General features: G+C 40.1%; 1 pseudogene; it reads left to right on the forward strand.

The window, feature by feature from the left end:
• Positions 1-19,378, forward strand: part of LOC143891743 (sugar transport protein MST4-like) — a 30,786-nt pseudogene extending 11,408 nt beyond the window's left edge.
• The last annotated feature ends 2,156 nt before the right edge of the window (positions 19,379-21,534 follow it).

Raw genomic sequence — 21,534 nt, forward strand, 5'->3', positions numbered from 1 at the left:
ATAGCTTTGATTGATGAACTCAACAACGAAGAATTTAGAGTTTTTTCATGAACTTGAATTTGACATAGGATTGGATTTGATGAATTTTTGATTTTTCAGAAATAAGGCACCGTCCACAAACGGGCTCAAGGAGGACATGAGACCGTAAATGGACTCAGAAAAATGAGACACCGTTCACAAACGGGTTCAAGGAGAAGACGAGACCATTTACAAATGGACTCGAGAAAAGAGGCACCGTTCACAAACAGGCTCAAAGAAACAAGATAGCTTTGATTGATGAATTCAATAACGAAGAATTTAGAGATTTTTCATGAACTTGAATTTGACATAGGATTGGATTTGATGAATTTTTGATTTTTTTGAACTTAATGAAATCGAGGATGTTATAGATCGTGCCTGACAAAGATATCGGAAACTAGGACTTTGACGAATGATGAAACGGCAAACCGAAGAACCATTACTAACAAGAATGGATTAGAAACACTTTTATGAAACTTCAACAAGATTTTTCTCAAAGAGACTGCTGGTCTTGTCTTTGGGGATTTGGATGACTGAAACCTTGAACAAGACACTTGAAATTGGTAATCTAGAACAACGGCTCTCTTGGATATAATCATGGAAAAGTGGGACTTGCCTCTTGATAGGTGTTTAGATAAACATTTCTTGACCAGGAAAGTATTTAACTAACTGGAAGGAAATTCTGAATTTTAACAGTTCATCTTTCTGAGAAATTGGCTCGACCATCATTGCATCTGAGGCTCTTCCAAGCTTAAGATGCCTTCCTGGGGTATGATCTTATTACGGAAGCTGGGCTTTCTGATGTTTCTACTTCTGAACTCTTCTGAGTTGATCATCTTTGAAATGAAGCTGTTTGACTGGATTCTCAAGCTCTTTCAGGTACAATCGCAGGGAGCTGACGAAGCCGGGCCTCCTTCACCGAGACAGTTGCATCATTTTGGACACAAGGACGACGATTGACTCTTTTTAAAGAGAAAACTTAGATAAAAGACACTACTCAAAGGATTGAGGAGCTCTGAAGGAATGAACATAGAATAACAACGATTGATTAACTACACTGACAGACACAGTAATGCTTCTGACTTAGTTAACGTTTTATTTGGTAAGTCTATCCTTTCAAGGAATATTTTTTTTTAATTGGTAAACACTGGACTTTTTCCTTAAAATAGTAATGCCTCAATGATTTAATTACAACTCCTAGGATTGCTTAGCTCCAATGCCCCCAGTTTTGAGGATGTCACTTGAATTTGCTTGAACTTCAGTTGATCTTCAGTCCTGATACCGGCTGTAGCCTTCTTACAATGATTCTCTTACCATGACCAAGTCACCTCTTCAGGGTTTTTAACTTGGCGGACCGTGGTAGCCTTAACTTTTGCCTGAACCGCCCTTCTAGGTTTTCGATTCAGCAGGCTATCCCCTTAGCTTTTGCCTGAACCGCCCTTCTAGGTTTTCGATTCAGCAGGCTATCCCCTTAGCTTTTGCCTAAGCCGCCCTTTCGCGTTTTCAACTTAGCAGGGAATGATCTTAAATTTTGCCTAAACCGCCCTTTCAGGTTTTCAGTCTAGCAGATCTTCAAACTCCATTTTTTTTTTATTCATCATCATTTTTTTTTTTTTTTTTCGGGACCTAGATCATTAGTTCTGAACATCGGAAGGACTTTATAGGTAGGATAGGGCTTTTCAAAGAATGGCTTAAGGTTCAACAAAGATTTCGACCGAACCTGTGAACAGGTTGCCTACATATCCCAAGGTAGGAATCAGGTCGTGTGTAGTTCAGGGCGAATGCCCCTAGTTTGAAGATAAATTGTTCGAAGGTTTATTGATTTTTTTTTTCTCTTCTTTCTGGAATAATTGACTTCTCTTCTTTAGGAACTTGTCCCTCTTTTTCTGAAAGGATTGAATTTCTTTTTTTTTTTTTTTTTTTTTGGATTGATTGAATTGCTTTTCTTTTTTGAATCGACCGAACTCAGTTTAACCGAGCTGCCTACGTACCCCAGTGTAGGGATCAGGTCTCGCGTTGTTCGGGGCGAATGCCCCTAGTTTGATGGGTTTTCAAGAAAATTTCATTTAGGCTCGAAGGGTTTGCAAACCAGTATTCTTTTGACGTTGGGTTCTGATTTTGGGATTTATTCGGCCAAAGGAGGCCTTCCGATGTTCAGATTGGGAGTCGATCTAGTTTACTAGAGTCCCTCTGGTACTGATTATTTATTTTTTTATTTTCTTTTTCTTTTTTTTACGGAGTTTGACGGCATTTCCAGGTAAGAGATAATAAATCTTCTTCTTTCAAGATTCTAATACGTGCCTTCGACTTTCATAGAGCGAAACTTGTTCTTCGACATCCTCCATCTATGGATTTGTAACTCTTGATATCTGATGATCACTTTTCAATGCTTGCTCTTGAACTTCTTATCTCGAATTTGATGGCTTCATGTTATGAATTTGAGAACCAAGGTCATTGATTGGTAATATGAAAGTTGTTTCCACTCCATGCCCCTTGCATAGCATATGATATTCACTTCATTCTTTCTTGAACCTTCTATCTGGGTCTTTCTCTTGGCATTAATGGTAACACTTACCGGACCATCTTTTTATCCTCAAAATGGGTTTACCAATTCTTCACACTCTTCAGAGGGTAATGTATTTTCAATCGGCATTTACTGGATCAAGGTTTCAGTGCCAGTGTTTACCACTTTAATTTCATCTTTGAAAGGCTGAGATTGGCGCTCCTCCTCTTGTTCAAGTAATCGTTGTGACTCAAGTGGAGTTTCGTCAATTTTGTCCTCATTTGATGAGGGAGTCTTATTTTAAGATCAGAAGCACACTTAAGAAACAGACACCAATGAACTTTTGGAACTGAAATTTTTATTTAAAGAAATGGCTATTACATCTGATGACCTATCCTGAACATTCTTAGGATTCACAACTCTAAATAAAAAAGAGAAGCAGAAGATATCTTGCCTGGACTAGGCATTGACCTTGAAATGTAAGACCGGACTCAACAATTGTACTGACCATGATTACTGATTCGCATAGGGGAACGCCCCTAGTTCAAGGATTATGATAGTGAACTCTGAAGGACTTAGCAAAATATTCTTGAAAAAGGTTGCCCTTAGAGTAAGAAAAGACCAAGGGTACAAGCAAGATTGGATCATCTGGACCAGGCATGATCAGATCATGAGATTGCATAATCGAAAGATTGTGAGATTCTGCTCCTGCCAGTTAGGGGATGTCATGAAGATACGATCGAATCGTATGACAGAAGAATGAAAGACGCACGATCAAGAGATTAGATGAGATAGTATAAGATTGCTTTCAACGGATAGATCATGAATGACTAATCCTATGAGATCTTTGGAAATGATGGGATTTATATCCTAACCCCAAAGGAAAAGTTTTTAGTCTTCGCACATTTTAACAGTGTTACCTGAAGGCATCAACCCTAATCCTAATCTAGCGGAGTGGAGAGAGGATCTCGACTCATGACTTTGTTTGTGTACCTAGGACCGATCGTAGCCATTGGAAGATGGACTACGGCCTAATCTAGACACAAATGGGTAAGATATCCTAAACTAGGCTCACACATGTGGTGCACATGTGTTCGTATACTGCATGCATGTGTGGGTTAATCTAGGGGTAAGGCCAAGAGTCCCCTTAGCGCGAATCCATGTTCGATATACTGTACCAGTGTCCGGCGTATCAGTACGTGAACAAGAGATCCGTTTACGCACCATAAAGGTACTAGGCTAAGGGTGGAATGCTTCTCTAGCACAGAGGCACCAGGTGATGAAATCCCAGTCAACCATGCTAGATAACACTCCGGGTTCCTAAAATAGGACGTGTGTGCATGTGAAATGCAAGGGTTTAGATGCAAGTGATGTAAGTGTGTGCAATAAGTTCGCGCAATCTATGATGCCTTCAGGTTTTGTTAAATTAAGTTCGAGTAAAATGTGATGAGAAAATAAAACGAGACAAACTAATCTAACAAGTATAGAGTTTTTATGAGCCAGTTAAATTAAATTCAAATGAATTATCTTTTGAAATTTTAATGAAGTTAGGTGGTCCCCAGCAGAGTCGCCAGACTGTGGGACATGATCCCGCGAGAGGGGCGTGGGGCGCGAGCCGCCGCGCTCTCTCTCTTGGTCTCTCGTTCCCACGCGATTGGCGTGTGCATTTTAATATTGATTTGAATTCGTCTTTCCTGTGGACTTGGGATCACTAAGGCAATCCGAATTCCACACGAAAGAGACTGACAGAGTCGCCACCTAGATGTGGGATCTAGGACCCGTAATTAACCAGAAATCTAGACTCGCTACCTGGTTACGAGAATGGAAGGTATGGGGAGTTATCCACCACATGCACCATTCTTGTCCGATAATCGGTCTTCGATTCCAAAAGCTAACTCTTTTAAATTTATTTTAAATGGCTCATTCAACTCTATGTTAATGTGCGAACTAAGTGACACGCATCCTAGAATCTAATTTCAATGTGAATCCTAGATGTGTATCTTGATTTATTAATTTGTCTGGATTCATTCTACGTGAAAGTTCTCCTAGAATTCTAATTTCATGGAAAACCCTAACTGATTTGATTAAGTATTTACAAGAAAATTAATATACAAAACACCACAATTTGTTGTGGTGCCGACTCGCGGGTGGTATGCCGTCAGACATCCAAGCTGCCTACGTACCCAAGCCTCACTGGGATCAGAGTCGACGTAGTTCGGTGCACCTAAGCTAAGCTACATATGCCTAACTCAACTAGGACACCGACTTAGACGGATTTGACTGTTTCAACAGTTTTAAGAGGAATTATTTAATTCAAGTTGAGGATTTTATTATCTTAGGATTTCATCTAAGATGCTATATGATTCTTATCTGAACGCAAGTTGTCCCTTAGACTAATGCAGGTTTTGCCTACATCCTAGTTTACTAGGCTTGTCCTAGGGAAAGATCGGGTGACTAGTGTAACTAGACCTATGGTACGGTTGCTATTCATAGCAAGCGTCCGTGATGAGGCTGGACTCCTAACTCTAGGACTCCCTAAAACCTAGGACACGGCACGACACCAGTGTTCCTAAATTGGGCTCTAATGGTTCTTAGATTGGAAACCATAATCCAATGGTTCCGAAAGACACAAGATAAATCGATTTAAGTTCTCGAGGTTAATGAGTTTCAGATTTCGAAGATTTTCAGTTTCTAGACATTTAAGGATTACCAATGGTTCTAGGGTTCACCAATTTCGGCCTTGAATGGCATCCAAAGGAGGGAATCGTGCGCTCTTTCCTTGTGCAATTTAATACTTAGGTTATAGCATCTTATTGCCTGGCAGAATCTCAGGATTTCCGTGGACACTAACCTCGGAGCCAACAACATGCTATAACTTAAATATTCAAATTGTCAAAGATCAAGTTGCAATTGGGATACGATTATGGATGCACGGGCCATTTTTCCAGGAAAATCTAAAGATTCTAAAATTTCTGTTTCAATGGATTAAGGAGTGAACATGTGACAGAATTTTAAAGTTCTTTAGGAATTTTTATATGATTTTCAATTAATTTCGAATTTTCCATGGATTTTATCAATTTTAAGCATATGAGCGGTTTTACAAGTGAAATTGTTGCAAATAAATTCGAAATGATTTGAAATTTCTACAGCAGCAAGATGAAAATGTATGTAGCTTACAGGATGAGTTTTGCATATTTTTACATTAAATTCACATTTAATCTTGATTAAACCATTAAATGTCCAGATTGCACAATTAACACATAAACTAGTAGAAATATAACTCTAAATTCTATGAAATTTCTACAGAAATACTATATGAATCAAAATAGCATGCAGTGAGATTTTCATGAATTTTAGAAATTATTTACTACCAATTTCGGATTTTACAATTTCCAGACCAGATTATAAATTAACACTACATCCCATATTAAAACAGATCTAAATCACACGAAAATTTTACAGTAACAAGTAATATGGAAGATAAGACTACTGTAAAACTTTGATGAATTTTAATGATGATCTGATGTTAGTAAAAATTCTCCTAAAATCTGATAAGTTTCAAAGAAAATATTAAATAATATACCAAATAAACTCCAAAAATCTTTACAAATTCATGGTAAAATGAATCAGTAACATATTATTTTCCCACGAAATTTCATTAATTTTAGAATCTGTTTGGTATATAATTTAATTTTTCTTCGTCAAAAGATGTTTTTTGAAGAGTTTTCCATTTTTAAAACACAATTTGCGGAAAAAATCAGAAAAATTCGGAAAAATACAGAAATATTTTGAGAACAATGCACCTACCTGTGGTGAAGATCTCCGCCCAATCCAAAAAAATATAAAAAATCCTGCCGCCGCCGATCCGCTCCGCCGTCTTTCGCTTTCTCTGGAGTGTTTAGAGGGAGTGATTGAGGGAGTGAAGAGATAATGGAAGAAGAATATTAGGGAGAGGGATGGAAGAATATATTGAGGAAAGGGATTGGAGGGAGTGATTAGAAGAGATAATGGAAGAGAAAGAGATAATGGAAGATAAATTTCTTTTTTTTTTTCCTCTCTCTTATGGATGGGAAGGGAGATATATATAGGGAGAGAAAGAGAGAGAGAGAGATATGTTGGTGGAGAGCTCATCATGTTGTCCCTCTTAGTGGAGAATCCATCATTATTGTTCTTAGTGGAGGGCCCATCATGTTTCTTAGTGGAGAGTCCATCATTATTGCTCTTAGTGGAGGGCCCATCATGTTTCTTAGTGGAGAGTCCATCATTATTGCTCTTAGTGGAGGGCCCATCATGTTTCTTAGTGGAGAGTCCATCATTATTGCTCTTAGTGGAGGGCCCATCATGTTTCTTAGTGGAGAGCTACCATCATTGCTCTTCATAAGAGGCCTCACAAGAGGCCCCACTGAGGCCCCACAACGCGGGCCCCACAATGTGGGCCCTCGGTTGATTCGATTTTAAACAAATGTTCAATGCGGGCCCACCAAACGAGTCCAAATTTAATCAAAATGCATCATGCGGCCCCACCAAATGGGTCCAACTTTCTCGATCCAAATTTAATCGAAGCACCCAATGCGGGCCCACCAAACGGGTCCCAATTCTCTCTGGTTTAGATTTTTCTGAATAATCCTTCTCAACATTTAGCGGGAAAATACGAAACACGACGGAAACGACCAAAAATATTTAGAAATGTAACAAACGGATGCGGGAAAGAAAGACATTGGAAAACCGACGGAAAACAAACCCTAATTTCTTTATCGATTAAGGTAGAGCAAAATGGGGTGTCTACAGATGCCCCTCTTTGGTAGAGATGACGTAGTCATCGAATACCAAAGTCAAAATGACAGAGCCATTTTGCGTAGCTTTAATCGACAAAAGACTCTACACAAACGGAACTTAGACGCAAACATTTACTACCTAATGCAAGGCCCTAAATGAAATCCTAGAATTAGAACATAATAAGAAATCCTGATGCGGTGCCGTTCACAAACGGGCAACGAGAGAATGAGATACCACTTTCGAATGGATTCCGAACAGAAAGAACAAAGATCGTTCTCAAGCGGTTTTTTTTTTTTTTTTTTTTTTTTTAAAAGAAAATGAGACATCTTTCACAAGCGGGCTCAAGGAGGATAAGAGACCATTCACAAATGGATTCAGAAAATGAGGTACCGTTCACAAACGGGCTCAAGGAGAAGACGAGACCATTCACAAATGGACTCGAAAATGAGGTACCGTTTACAAACGGGCTTAAAGAGAACACATGACCATTCACAAATGGACTCGAGAAACGAGGCACCGTTCACAAACGGCCTCAAGGAGAACATGAGACCATTCACAAATGGACTCAGAAAATGAGGTACCATTCACAAACGGGCTCAAGGAGAATAAAAGACCATTCACAAATGGGCTCAGAAAATGAGGTACCGTTCACCAACGGGCTCAAGGAGAAGACGAGACCATTCACAAATGGATTCGAGAAACGAGGCACCGTTCACAACGGGCTCAAGGAAAACATGAGACCATTCACAAATAGACTCAGAAAATGAGGTACCGTTCACAAACGGGCTCAAGGAGAATAAAAAGACCATTCACAAATGGGCTCAGAAAATGAGGTACCGTTCACCAACGGGCTCAAGGAGAAGACGAGACCATTCACAAATGGATTCGAGAAACGAGGCACCGTTCACAAACGGGCTCAAGGAAAACATGAGACCATTCACAAATAGACTCAGAAAATGAGGTACCGTTCACAAACGGGCTTAAGGAGAAGACGAGACCATTCACAAATGGACTCGAGAAACGAGGCACCGTTCACAAACGGGCTCTAGGAGAACATGAGACCATTCATAAATGGACTCGAGAAATGAGGCACCGTTCACAAATGGGCTCAAAGAAACAAGATAGCTTCAACCACGAAGAATTTAGAGATTTTTCATAAACTTGAATTTGACGTAGGATTGGATTTGATGAATTTTTGATTTTTCAGAAATAAGGCAGCGTCCACAAACGGGCTCAAGGAGGACATGAGACCATTCACAAATAGACTCAGAAAATGAAGTACCGTTCACAAACGGGCTTAAGGAGAAGACGGGACCATTTACAAATGGACTCGAGAAATGAGGCACCGTTCACAAACGGGTTCAAGGAGAATAAGAGACCATTCACAAATGGACTCAGAAAATGAGGTACCGTTCACAAACGGGCTCAAGGAGAAGACGAGACCATTCACAAATGGACTCGAGAAACGAGGCACCGTTCACAAACGGGCTTAAGGAGAAGACGAGACCATTCACAAATGGACTCGAGAACCGAGGCACCGTTCCCAAACGGGCTCAAGGAGAACATGAGACCATTCACAAATGGACTCAGAAAATGAGGTACCATTCACAAACGGGCTCAAGGAGAATAAAAGACCATTCACAAATGGGCTCAGAAAATGAGGTACCCTTCACCAACGGGCTCAAGGAGAAGACGAGACCATTCACAAATGGATTCGAGAAACGAGGCACCGTTCACAAACGGGCTCAAGGAAAACATGAGACCATTCACAAATAGACTCAGAAAATGAGGTACCGTTCACAAACGGGCTCAAGGAGAATAAAAAGACCATTCACAAATGGGCTCAGAAAATGAGGTACCGTTCACCAACGGGCTCAAGGAGAAGACGAGACCATTCACAAATGGATTCGAGAAACGAGGCACCGTTCACAAACGGGCTCAAGGAAAACATGAGACCATTCACAAATAGACTCAGAAAATGAGGTACCGTTCACAAACGGGCTTAAGGAGAAAACGAGACCATTCACAAATGGACTCGAGAAACGAGGCACCGTTCACAAACGGGCTCTAGGAGAACATGAGACCATTCATAAATGGACTCGAGAAATGAGGCACCGTTCACAAATGGGCTCAAAGAAACAAGATAGCTTCAACCACGAAGAATTTAGAGATTTTTCATAAACTTGAATTTGACGTAGGATTGGATTTGATGAATTTTTGATTTTTCAGAAATAAGGCAGCGTCCACAAACGGGCTCAAGGAGGACATGAGACCATTCACAAATAGACTCAGAAAATGAAGTACCGTTCACAAACGGGCTTAAGGAGAAGACGGGACCATTTACAAATGGACTCGAGAAATGAGGCACCGTTCACAAACGGGCTCAAAGAAACAAGATAGCTTTGATTGATGAACTCAACAACGAAGAATTTAGAGTTTTTTCATGAACTTGAATTTGACATAGGATTGGATTTGATGAATTTTTGATTTTTCAGAAATAAGGCACCGTCCACAAACGGGCTCAAGGAGGACATGAGACCGTAAATGGACTCAGAAAAATGAGACACCGTTCACAAACGGGTTCAAGGAGAAGACGAGACCATTTACAAATGGACTCGAGAAAAGAGGCACCGTTCACAAACAGGCTCAAAGAAACAAGATAGCTTTGATTGATGAATTCAATAACGAAGAATTTAGAGATTTTTCATGAACTTGAATTTGACATAGGATTGGATTTGATGAATTTTTGATTTTTTTGAACTTAATGAAATCGAGGATGTTATAGATCGTGCCTGACAAAGATATCGGAAACTAGGACTTTGACGAATGATGAAACGGCAAACCGAAGAACCATTACTAACAAGAATGGATTAGAAACACTTTTATGAAACTTCAACAAGATTTTTCTCAAAGAGACTGCTGGTCTTGTCTTTGGGGATTTGGATGACTGAAACCTTGAACAAGACACTTGAAATTGGTAATCTAGAACAACGGCTCTCTTGGATATAATCATGGAAAAGTGGGACTTGCCTCTTGATAGGTGTTTAGATAAACATTTCTTGACCAGGAAAGTATTTAACTAACTGGAAGGAAATTCTGAATTTTAACAGTTCATCTTTCTGAGAAATTGGCTCGACCATCATTGCATCTGAGGCTCTTCCAAGCTTAAGATGCCTTCCTGGGGTATGATCTTATTACGGAAGCTGGGCTTTCTGATGTTTCTACTTCTGAACTCTTCTGAGTTGATCATCTTTGAAATGAAGCTGTTTGACTGGATTCTCAAGCTCTTTCAGGTACAATCGCAGGGAGCTGACGAAGCCGGGCCTCCTTCACCGAGACAGTTGCATCATTTTGGACACAAGGACGACGATTGACTCTTTTTAAAGAGAAAACTTAGATAAAAGACACTACTCAAAGGATTGAGGAGCTCTGAAGGAATGAACATAGAATAACAACGATTGATTAACTACACTGACAGACACAGTAATGCTTCTGACTTAGTTAACGTTTTATTTGGTAAGTCTATCCTTTCAAGGAATATTTTTTTTTAATTGGTAAACACTGGACTTTTTCCTTAAAATAGTAATGCCTCAATGATTTAATTACAACTCCTAGGATTGCTTAGCTCCAATGCCCCCAGTTTTGAGGATGTCACTTGAATTTGCTTGAACTTCAGTTGATCTTCAGTCCTGATACCGGCTGTAGCCTTCTTACAATGATTCTCTTACCATGACCAAGTCACCTCTTCAGGGTTTTTAACTTGGCGGACCGTGGTAGCCTTAACTTTTGCCTGAACCGCCCTTCTAGGTTTTCGATTCAGCAGGCTATCCCCTTAGCTTTTGCCTGAACCGCCCTTCTAGGTTTTCGATTCAGCAGGCTATCCCCTTAGCTTTTGCCTAAGCCGCCCTTTCGCGTTTTCAACTTAGCAGGGAATGATCTTAAATTTTGCCTAAACCGCCCTTTCAGGTTTTCAGTCTAGCAGATCTTCAAACTCCATTTTTTTTTTATTCATCATCATTTTTTTTTTTTTTTTTCGGGACCTAGATCATTAGTTCTGAACATCGGAAGGACTTTATAGGTAGGATAGGGCTTTTCAAAGAATGGCTTAAGGTTCAACAAAGATTTCGACCGAACCTGTGAACAGGTTGCCTACATATCCCAAGGTAGGAATCAGGTCGTGTGTAGTTCAGGGCGAATGCCCCTAGTTTGAAGATAAATTGTTCGAAGGTTTATTGATTTTTTTTTTCTCTTCTTTCTGGAATAATTGACTTCTCTTCTTTAGGAACTTGTCCCTCTTTTTCTGAAAGGATTGAATTTCTTTTTTTTTTTTTTTTTTTTTGGATTGATTGAATTGCTTTTCTTTTTTGAATCGACCGAACTCAGTTTAACCGAGCTGCCTACGTACCCCAGTGTAGGGATCAGGTCTCGCGTTGTTCGGGGCGAATGCCCCTAGTTTGATGGGTTTTCAAGAAAATTTCATTTAGGCTCGAAGGGTTTGCAAACCAGTATTCTTTTGACGTTGGGTTCTGATTTTGGGATTTATTCGGCCAAAGGAGGCCTTCCGATGTTCAGATTGGGAGTCGATCTAGTTTACTAGAGTCCCTCTGGTACTGATTATTTATTTTTTTATTTTCTTTTTCTTTTTTTTACGGAGTTTGACGGCATTTCCAGGTAAGAGATAATAAATCTTCTTCTTTCAAGATTCTAATACGTGCCTTCGACTTTCATAGAGCGAAACTTGTTCTTCGACATCCTCCATCTATGGATTTGTAACTCTTGATATCTGATGATCACTTTTCAATGCTTGCTCTTGAACTTCTTATCTCGAATTTGATGGCTTCATGTTATGAATTTGAGAACCAAGGTCATTGATTGGTAATATGAAAGTTGTTTCCACTCCATGCCCCTTGCATAGCATATGATATTCACTTCATTCTTTCTTGAACCTTCTATCTGGGTCTTTCTCTTGGCATTAATGGTAACACTTACCGGACCATCTTTTTATCCTCAAAATGGGTTTACCAATTCTTCACACTCTTCAGAGGGTAATGTATTTTCAATCGGCATTTACTGGATCAAGGTTTCAGTGCCAGTGTTTACCACTTTAATTTCATCTTTGAAAGGCTGAGATTGGCGCTCCTCCTCTTGTTCAAGTAATCGTTGTGACTCAAGTGGAGTTTCGTCAATTTTGTCCTCATTTGATGAGGGAGTCTTATTTTAAGATCAGAAGCACACTTAAGAAACAGACACCAATGAACTTTTGGAACTGAAATTTTTATTTAAAGAAATGGCTATTACATCTGATGACCTATCCTGAACATTCTTAGGATTCACAACTCTAAATAAAAAAGAGAAGCAGAAGATATCTTGCCTGGACTAGGCATTGACCTTGAAATGTAAGACCGGACTCAACAATTGTACTGACCATGATTACTGATTCGCATAGGGGAACGCCCCTAGTTCAAGGATTATGATAGTGAACTCTGAAGGACTTAGCAAAATATTCTTGAAAAAGGTTGCCCTTAGAGTAAGAAAAGACCAAGGGTACAAGCAAGATTGGATCATCTGGACCAGGCATGATCAGATCATGAGATTGCATAATCGAAAGATTGTGAGATTCTGCTCCTGCCAGTTAGGGGATGTCATGAAGATACGATCGAATCGTATGACAGAAGAATGAAAGACGCACGATCAAGAGATTAGATGAGATAGTATAAGATTGCTTTCAACGGATAGATCATGAATGACTAATCCTATGAGATCTTTGGAAATGATGGGATTTATATCCTAACCCCAAAGGAAAAGTTTTTAGTCTTCGCACATTTTAACAGTGTTACCTGAAGGCATCAACCCTAATCCTAATCTAGCGGAGTGGAGAGAGGATCTCGACTCATGACTTTGTTTGTGTACCTAGGACCGATCGTAGCCATTGGAAGATGGACTACGGCCTAATCTAGACACAAATGGGTAAGATATCCTAAACTAGGCTCACACATGTGGTGCACATGTGTTCGTATACTGCATGCATGTGTGGGTTAATCTAGGGGTAAGGCCAAGAGTCCCCTTAGCGCGAATCCATGTTCGATATACTGTACCAGTGTCCGGCGTATCAGTACGTGAACAAGAGATCCGTTTACGCACCATAAAGGTACTAGGCTAAGGGTGGAATGCTTCTCTAGCACAGAGGCACCAGGTGATGAAATCCCAGTCAACCATGCTAGATAACACTCCGGGTTCCTAAAATAGGACGTGTGTGCATGTGAAATGCAAGGGTTTAGATGCAAGTGATGTAAGTGTGTGCAATAAGTTCGCGCAATCTATGATGCCTTCAGGTTTTGTTAAATTAAGTTCGAGTAAAATGTGATGAGAAAATAAAACGAGACAAACTAATCTAACAAGTATAGAGTTTTTATGAGCCAGTTAAATTAAATTCAAATGAATTATCTTTTGAAATTTTAATGAAGTTAGGTGGTCCCCAGCAGAGTCGCCAGACTGTGGGACATGATCCCGCGAGAGGGGCGTGGGGCGCGAGCCGCCGCGCTCTCTCTCTTGGTCTCTCGTTCCCACGCGATTGGCGTGTGCATTTTAATATTGATTTGAATTCGTCTTTCCTGTGGACTTGGGATCACTAAGGCAATCCGAATTCCACACGAAAGAGACTGACAGAGTCGCCACCTAGATGTGGGATCTAGGACCCGTAATTAACCAGAAATCTAGACTCGCTACCTGGTTACGAGAATGGAAGGTATGGGGAGTTATCCACCACATGCACCATTCTTGTCCGATAATCGGTCTTCGATTCCAAAAGCTAACTCTTTTAAATTTATTTTAAATGGCTCATTCAACTCTATGTTAATGTGCGAACTAAGTGACACGCATCCTAGAATCTAATTTCAATGTGAATCCTAGATGTGTATCTTGATTTATTAATTTGTCTGGATTCATTCTACGTGAAAGTTCTCCTAGAATTCTAATTTCATGGAAAACCCTAACTGATTTGATTAAGTATTTACAAGAAAATTAATATACAAAACACCACAATTTGTTGTGGTGCCGACTCGCGGGTGGTATGCCGTCAGACATCCAAGCTGCCTACGTACCCAAGCCTCACTGGGATCAGAGTCGACGTAGTTCGGTGCACCTAAGCTAAGCTACATATGCCTAACTCAACTAGGACACCGACTTAGACGGATTTGACTGTTTCAACAGTTTTAAGAGGAATTATTTAATTCAAGTTGAGGATTTTATTATCTTAGGATTTCATCTAAGATGCTATATGATTCTTATCTGAACGCAAGTTGTCCCTTAGACTAATGCAGGTTTTGCCTACATCCTAGTTTACTAGGCTTGTCCTAGGGAAAGATCGGGTGACTAGTGTAACTAGACCTATGGTACGGTTGCTATTCATAGCAAGCGTCCGTGATGAGGCTGGACTCCTAACTCTAGGACTCCCTAAAACCTAGGACACGGCACGACACCAGTGTTCCTAAATTGGGCTCTAATGGTTCTTAGATTGGAAACCATAATCCAATGGTTCCGAAAGACACAAGATAAATCGATTTAAGTTCTCGAGGTTAATGAGTTTCAGATTTCGAAGATTTTCAGTTTCTAGACATTTAAGGATTACCAATGGTTCTAGGGTTCACCAATTTCGGCCTTGAATGGCATCCAAAGGAGGGAATCGTGCGCTCTTTCCTTGTGCAATTTAATACTTAGGTTATAGCATCTTATTGCCTGGCAGAATCTCAGGATTTCCGTGGACACTAACCTCGGAGCCAACAACATGCTATAACTTAAATATTCAAATTGTCAAAGATCAAGTTGCAATTGGGATACGATTATGGATGCACGGGCCATTTTTCCAGGAAAATCTAAAGATTCTAAAATTTCTGTTTCAATGGATTAAGGAGTGAACATGTGACAGAATTTTAAAGTTCTTTAGGAATTTTTATATGATTTTCAATTAATTTCGAATTTTCCATGGATTTTATCAATTTTAAGCATATGAGCGGTTTTACAAGTGAAATTGTTGCAAATAAATTCGAAATGATTTGAAATTTCTACAGCAGCAAGATGAAAATGTATGTAGCTTACAGGATGAGTTTTGCATATTTTTACATTAAATTCACATTTAATCTTGATTAAACCATTAAATGTCCAGATTGCACAATTAACACATAAACTAGTAGAAATATAACTCTAAATTCTATGAAATTTCTACAGAAATACTATATGAATCAAAATAGCATGCAGTGAGATTTTCATGAATTTTAGAAATTATTTACTACCAATTTCGGATTTTACAATTTCCAGACCAGATTATAAATTAACACTACATCCCATATTAAAACAGATCTAAATCACACGAAAATTTTACAGTAACAAGTAATATGGAAGATAAGACTACTGTAAAAATTTGATGAATTTTAATGATGATCTGATGTTAGTAAAAATTCTCCTAAAATCTGATAAGTTTCAAAGAAAATATTAAATAATATACCAAATAAACTCCAAAAATCTTTACAAATTCATGGTAAAATGAATCAGTAACATATTATTTTCCCACGAAATTTCATTAATTTTAGAATCTGTTTGGTATATAATTTAATTTTTCTTCGTCAAAAGATGTTTTTTGAAGAGTTTTCCATTTTTAAAACACAATTTGCGGAAAAAATCAGAAAAATTCGGAAAAATACAGAAATATTTTGAGAACAATGCACCTACCTGTGGTGAAGATCTCCGCCCAATCCAAAAAAATATAAAAAATCCTGCCGCCGCCGATCCGCTCCGCCGTCTTTCGCTTTCTCTGGAGTGTTTAGAGGGAGTGATTGAGGGAGTGAAGAGATAATGGAAGAAGAATATTAGGGAGAGGGATGGAAGAATATATTGAGGAAAGGGATTGGAGGGAGTGATTAGAAGAGATAATGGAAGAGAAAGAGATAATGGAAGATAAATTTCTTTTTTTTTTTCCTCTCTCTTATGGATGGGAAGGGAGATATATATAGGGAGAGAAAGAGAGAGAGAGAGATATGTTGGTGGAGAGCTCATCATGTTGTCCCTCTTAGTGGAGAATCCATCATTATTGTTCTTAGTGGAGGGCCCATCATGTTTCTTAGTGGAGAGTCCATCATTATTGCTCTTAGTGGAGGGCCCATCATGTTTCTTAGTGGAGAGTCCATCATTATTGCTCTTAGTGGAGGGCCCATCATGTTTCTTAGTGGAGAGTCCATCATTATTGCTCTTAGTGGAGGGCCCATCATGTTTCTTAGTGGAGAGCTACCATCATTGCTCTTCATAAGAGGCCTCACAAGAGGCCCCACTGAGGCCCCACAACGCGGGCCCCACAATGTGGGCCCTCGGTTGATTCGATTTTAAACAAATGTTCAATGCGGGCCCACCAAACGAGTCCAAATTTAATCAAAATGCATCATGCGGCCCCACCAAATGGGTCCAACTTTCTCGATCCAAATTTAATCGAAGCACCCAATGCGGGCCCACCAAACGGGTCCCAATTCTCTCTGGTTTAGATTTTTCTGAATAATCCTTCTCAACATTTAGCGGGAAAATACGAAACACGACGGAAACGACCAAAAATATTTAGAAATGTAACAAACGGATGCGGGAAAGAAAGACATTGGAAAACCGACGGAAAACAAACCCTAATTTCTTTATCGATTAAGGTAGAGCAAAATGGGGTGTCTACAACCGGGATATAGCGTGATGAGCTAGAAGACAAGATTATGGTCATCTGAAGTAGACCAGGATATAGCGTGATTCGCTACAAGATAAAATTCTGGTCTTCTGAAGTCGACCAGGATATAGCACGATTCGCTATGAGACAAAATTCTGGTCATCTGAAGCCGACCAGGATATAGCACGATTCGCTACGAGACAAAATTCTGGTCATCTAAAGCCGACCAGAATATAGCACGATGTGCTACAGGACAAAATTCAGGTCATCTGAAGCCGACCAGGACATGGCGTGATTCGCTTCAAGACAAGATTCAATTTTGTCTTTTAGCAGATTGCGCTTTATCCAGGTCATCTCAAGCCGACCAGGATATAGCATGATTTGCTAAAAGATTAAATTCTGGTCATTTCAAGCCGACCAGGATATAGCGTCATCTGCTACAAGATAAAATTGTGGTCATCACACGCCGACCAAGATATAGCATGATTCGCTGTAAGACAAAATTCTGGTCATCTCAAGCTGACCAGGATATAGAGCCATCCGCTGCAACACAAAATTCTGGTCTTCTGAAGCTGACCAGGATATAGCGCGATTCGCTACAGGACAAAATTCTGGTCATCTGAAGCCGACCAGGATATAGCGCGATTCGCTACTGGACAAAAATCTAGTCATTTGAAGCCGACCAGAACATCTTAGGCTGAAAATAATATTTGGCTTGCAAATCCAATTCATCCTGCCGTGCAGAACAACTATGACCGAATAGGATATTTGGCTTCCAAATCCAGTTCATCAAGACGACCAGAACGTCTTAGGCCGAACATTATATTTCGCATGCAAATCCAGTTCATCCGGCCGTGCAGAACAAGTATGGCCGAACAACATATTTGGCCTCCAAATCCAGTTTATCAAGACGACCAGAATGTCTTAGGCAGAACATCATATTTGGCCTCCAAATCCGGGTCATCAAGACGACCATAACGTCTTAGGCAAAACAGAATATTTGTCTTGCAAATCCAGTTCATCCGGCCGTGAAGAACATGGCCGAACAGGATATTTGGCTTTCAAATCTAGTTCATCAAGACGACTAGAACGACTTAGGCCGAACTGAATATTTGGCTCGCAAATCCAGTTCATACGGCCGTGCAGAACAAGTATGGCCGACCAGGATATTTGGCCTCAAAATCCAGTTCTTCAAGCCGTTCAGAACATCTCCGGTCGACCAGGATATTTGGCCTCAAAATCTAGTTCTTCAACCCGTTCAGAACATCTCCGGCCTACCATGATATTTGGCCTCAAAATCCAGTTCTTCAAGCCGTTCACAACATCTCCAGCTAAACTGGATATAACGTGTCGGTAAAACTTAACCCGCAGGAGGCTAAGTTGTAGCTCAATGATTTTTCGGCCGACCTGAGGCAAACGACTTGAGCTCGCCGACCTGAAACATTTTTCAGTTAATCCGTGAACCAGCCGACCGACCTTAGCCAACTGACCTGAATCCGTCGACCTGATCCGGACAACCTTAGCCAGCCGACCTGAGCCAACCGACCTACCATGGCCGACCTAGAAGATAAGCATATTAAGACAAACTGTTGAAGCTATGGTGCACAACTACTTCCTCACCCCTCACCGGTCTAAGGAAGTGGGGGGGCATCTGATGGGGGGTAAAAAGATCCCCCACTCACGGATCAACATGTGGCACCAAGGCAAGCCCACATGCTCATCACCCAACAAGGGGTAATAGGGTCATTACTACATAAAAAAAGAAAGAGTGTAAACCTTGCCCAACCACAATCTTGCACCTGTCCAAGGGCATGAAGGAAAGGGTAAAGTTTGATCCACCAATAGGCTGCATCTGTCCCCAAAGTCAAAAGGGTAATCCAATACCCAAAACTCCACTATAAAAAGCCTCATAAGGCTCAAAGGTAGGGGATCGAATCCCTAAAAAAGCCATCATCTCTAGCTTTAGTTTTCCCAATTTTGTGCCCATTACTGACTTGAGTGTCGAAGGGCCCATCCGGAGCTACGACTCCGGGTAGGTCTTCTGACCTCGTGTACTTCTGTGGAGGACATAATTCTCAATCAGTTCAGCAGTTTGGACCCGCCAGATCAGCTCCTTTGTCACTGCCTCATCTGTTACCAATATTGGGCCTAACAGTGTGTGTCAACCTTCTCTTCACCTTTGTAATTGCCCAAGCCTTCCTATCCATGCTATGCCACTTCAAGTTTGGCATCTTCTTCTTTTTCTCCGCATGGGTCTTGGTAATGTCCCTCTTTTCCTCTTCCTTCTCCCTGAGACTAAAGACATCCCCATTGAAGAGATGACCGAGCGGGTGTGGAAGCAACACTGGTACTGGAAGAGGTTCGTGGATGAAGATGAAGAAGATCATTAACCCCAAGAAAGTTGGTGAGATTAGTGGTTATGGTAATTCTCAGTTGTAAGAAAGTAACCACGGTGGTATAACTAAGAGTGTCAGTCACAAAAACATAGTTTTCATGGATTTATTTGCATGGGAGGCTTTTAAATGCTTTTGTTTGAACTCTGAGTGAAATCATAAAACCAGCAATCTAATAGTCTATATATATCCATTGTAAAATTCCTCAGTATTGAATTTATGGGAACATAAGAGATCATTATGATGTGCGTGATTAGTTTCAAAAATTTTAAATTTATTGAAAGTGTAAAATATTTCATCGATTTTAAGAAAATCGATAGATGAGCTCGTGTTAGCATGATTTTAAGTCTCATCTTGTAAATAAACTGAGCCTACTCTAATTTCTCCTCCCATTAAATAATCTAGTTGCAGTCCCGTGCGATGCACGGGGCGACGAAAAAATATTTTTTGAATTATTTTTCCTCTCATTAATATATGTGTTTGACTCTACCTGTACTAATGCAACATAGTTTCTAGGTTCTAACCTATCCAATGTTTCTTCAAAGGAAAAGCTCATTATGGAAGGTTGCGACTAAATTTGAATTTAGTCTATATGCAAGTAACCCATTGAACTTTGTTGTATGCTGCTATTGTTATTGTTGTTGATTACAAAAGAAAATTATGTTTTGGTTGGATTCTGTTTCTTGGCTTTGGAAGTGTTATAGTTGCTCTGATGCTATAGTGCCAGTTCTGTTGTTTCTGATTATGATGTATTTTTGGTTGGTTGGCTTCTGTTCTTGGCCTTGATAATGACCTTCTTTACCGTACCCTTTTACTTGCAGCATCCACCCCTGGGGCTGGCGGCTTCACTAGGCCTTGCCGGGATCCCCGCACTTCTCTTAACACTAGGGTCAATCCTAGTTGTGGACACACCCAATAGTCTCATAGAGCGTGGCCGCTTTGAAGAAGGAAAGGCAGTGCTGATGAAGATACGTGGCACTAAATATGTCGATTCTGAATTCAATGAGCTAGTGGAGGCAAGTCACATAGCCCAGGAAGTGAAACATCCATTCAGAAACCTGCTAAAGCGAGGCAACCGACCCCAACTGGTTATCGCCGTGTGCCTTCAGGTAGTCCCCAACCCTAAACCCTAATGATTCTTTGTGAAACACCCTTATCAAATTTTGTTATGTGGCAATTTTACAATTGTATAGGTTGTAGTTAGTTATGTAAGAGTATCATAATTGTATTACAATATTGAGGAATGCTAGGCTGTTAACCTCCTTCCTAGAAGACACCCAGGGACTTACTGGTCTGAATGGCAACAATAAGTCCGGCCTAATGTCATTGACAACATTTTGATCAGATGATCGCATGTCTAGATCCATCAGAATTCATTTTGGCTCCGGTCGTTTTGAATTTTGAGGATTGATTTTGATTTTGAAACTGTTTATTGGACTCAAAATTAAGGCCCTATTTGTTTTGAGTTTTTGAGTCCAAAACTAATAATTGAACTGAAAATTTAAATTAAATAATCATTTTCGGACTCAAAATCCAAAATGAACAGCGTTTAAATGCAATTTTGAATCCAATAATCAGTTTTGGACTCAACTGCCAAGAATAGATGAACTGTTCATTTTTGTACTACTTTGTTATCGCACGGAATGTGCTTGGGACCGAGACCATGTAGGTTGTCTCTCTGAGGATGTTTTCAAGATCAGCGATCTTCATTCCATTATATCTCCCCTTATGGGACCCAATAATTTCACAATCTCATTGATCCCAACATCGGCTTTCTGCCTGGTCATTCTCTATTAGTTTACAAAGTCTAATATTGTAATACAATTCTACTAATCTGACGCGGTAGAAGCGTGTGGGAAGAAGGTGAATATCACTGTCCTCAACATCACCAGACCTTGCGGAGCCCAGTTCTCCTCCTACTCGATTCCATCTTATTGACGATAATTCATTGAAACATTTCCTACCCCTCTTCAGCGCTTAAATCTAATTTATTAAGACGACCAGAATGTCTTAGGCAGAACAGGATATTTGGCCTCCAAATCCAGTTCATCAAGACGACCATAACGTCTTAGGCTGAACAGAATAATTGTCTTGCAAATCCAGTTCATCCGGCCGTGAAGAACAAGTATGGCCGAACAGGATATTTGGCTTTC

This window comes from Tasmannia lanceolata, unplaced genomic scaffold, assembly GCF_043159265.1.
Source record: "Tasmannia lanceolata isolate RefF3 unplaced genomic scaffold, GAP_Taslan_0.1 ptg000015l, whole genome shotgun sequence".
Lineage (NCBI taxonomy): Eukaryota > Viridiplantae > Streptophyta > Magnoliopsida > Canellales > Winteraceae > Tasmannia > Tasmannia lanceolata.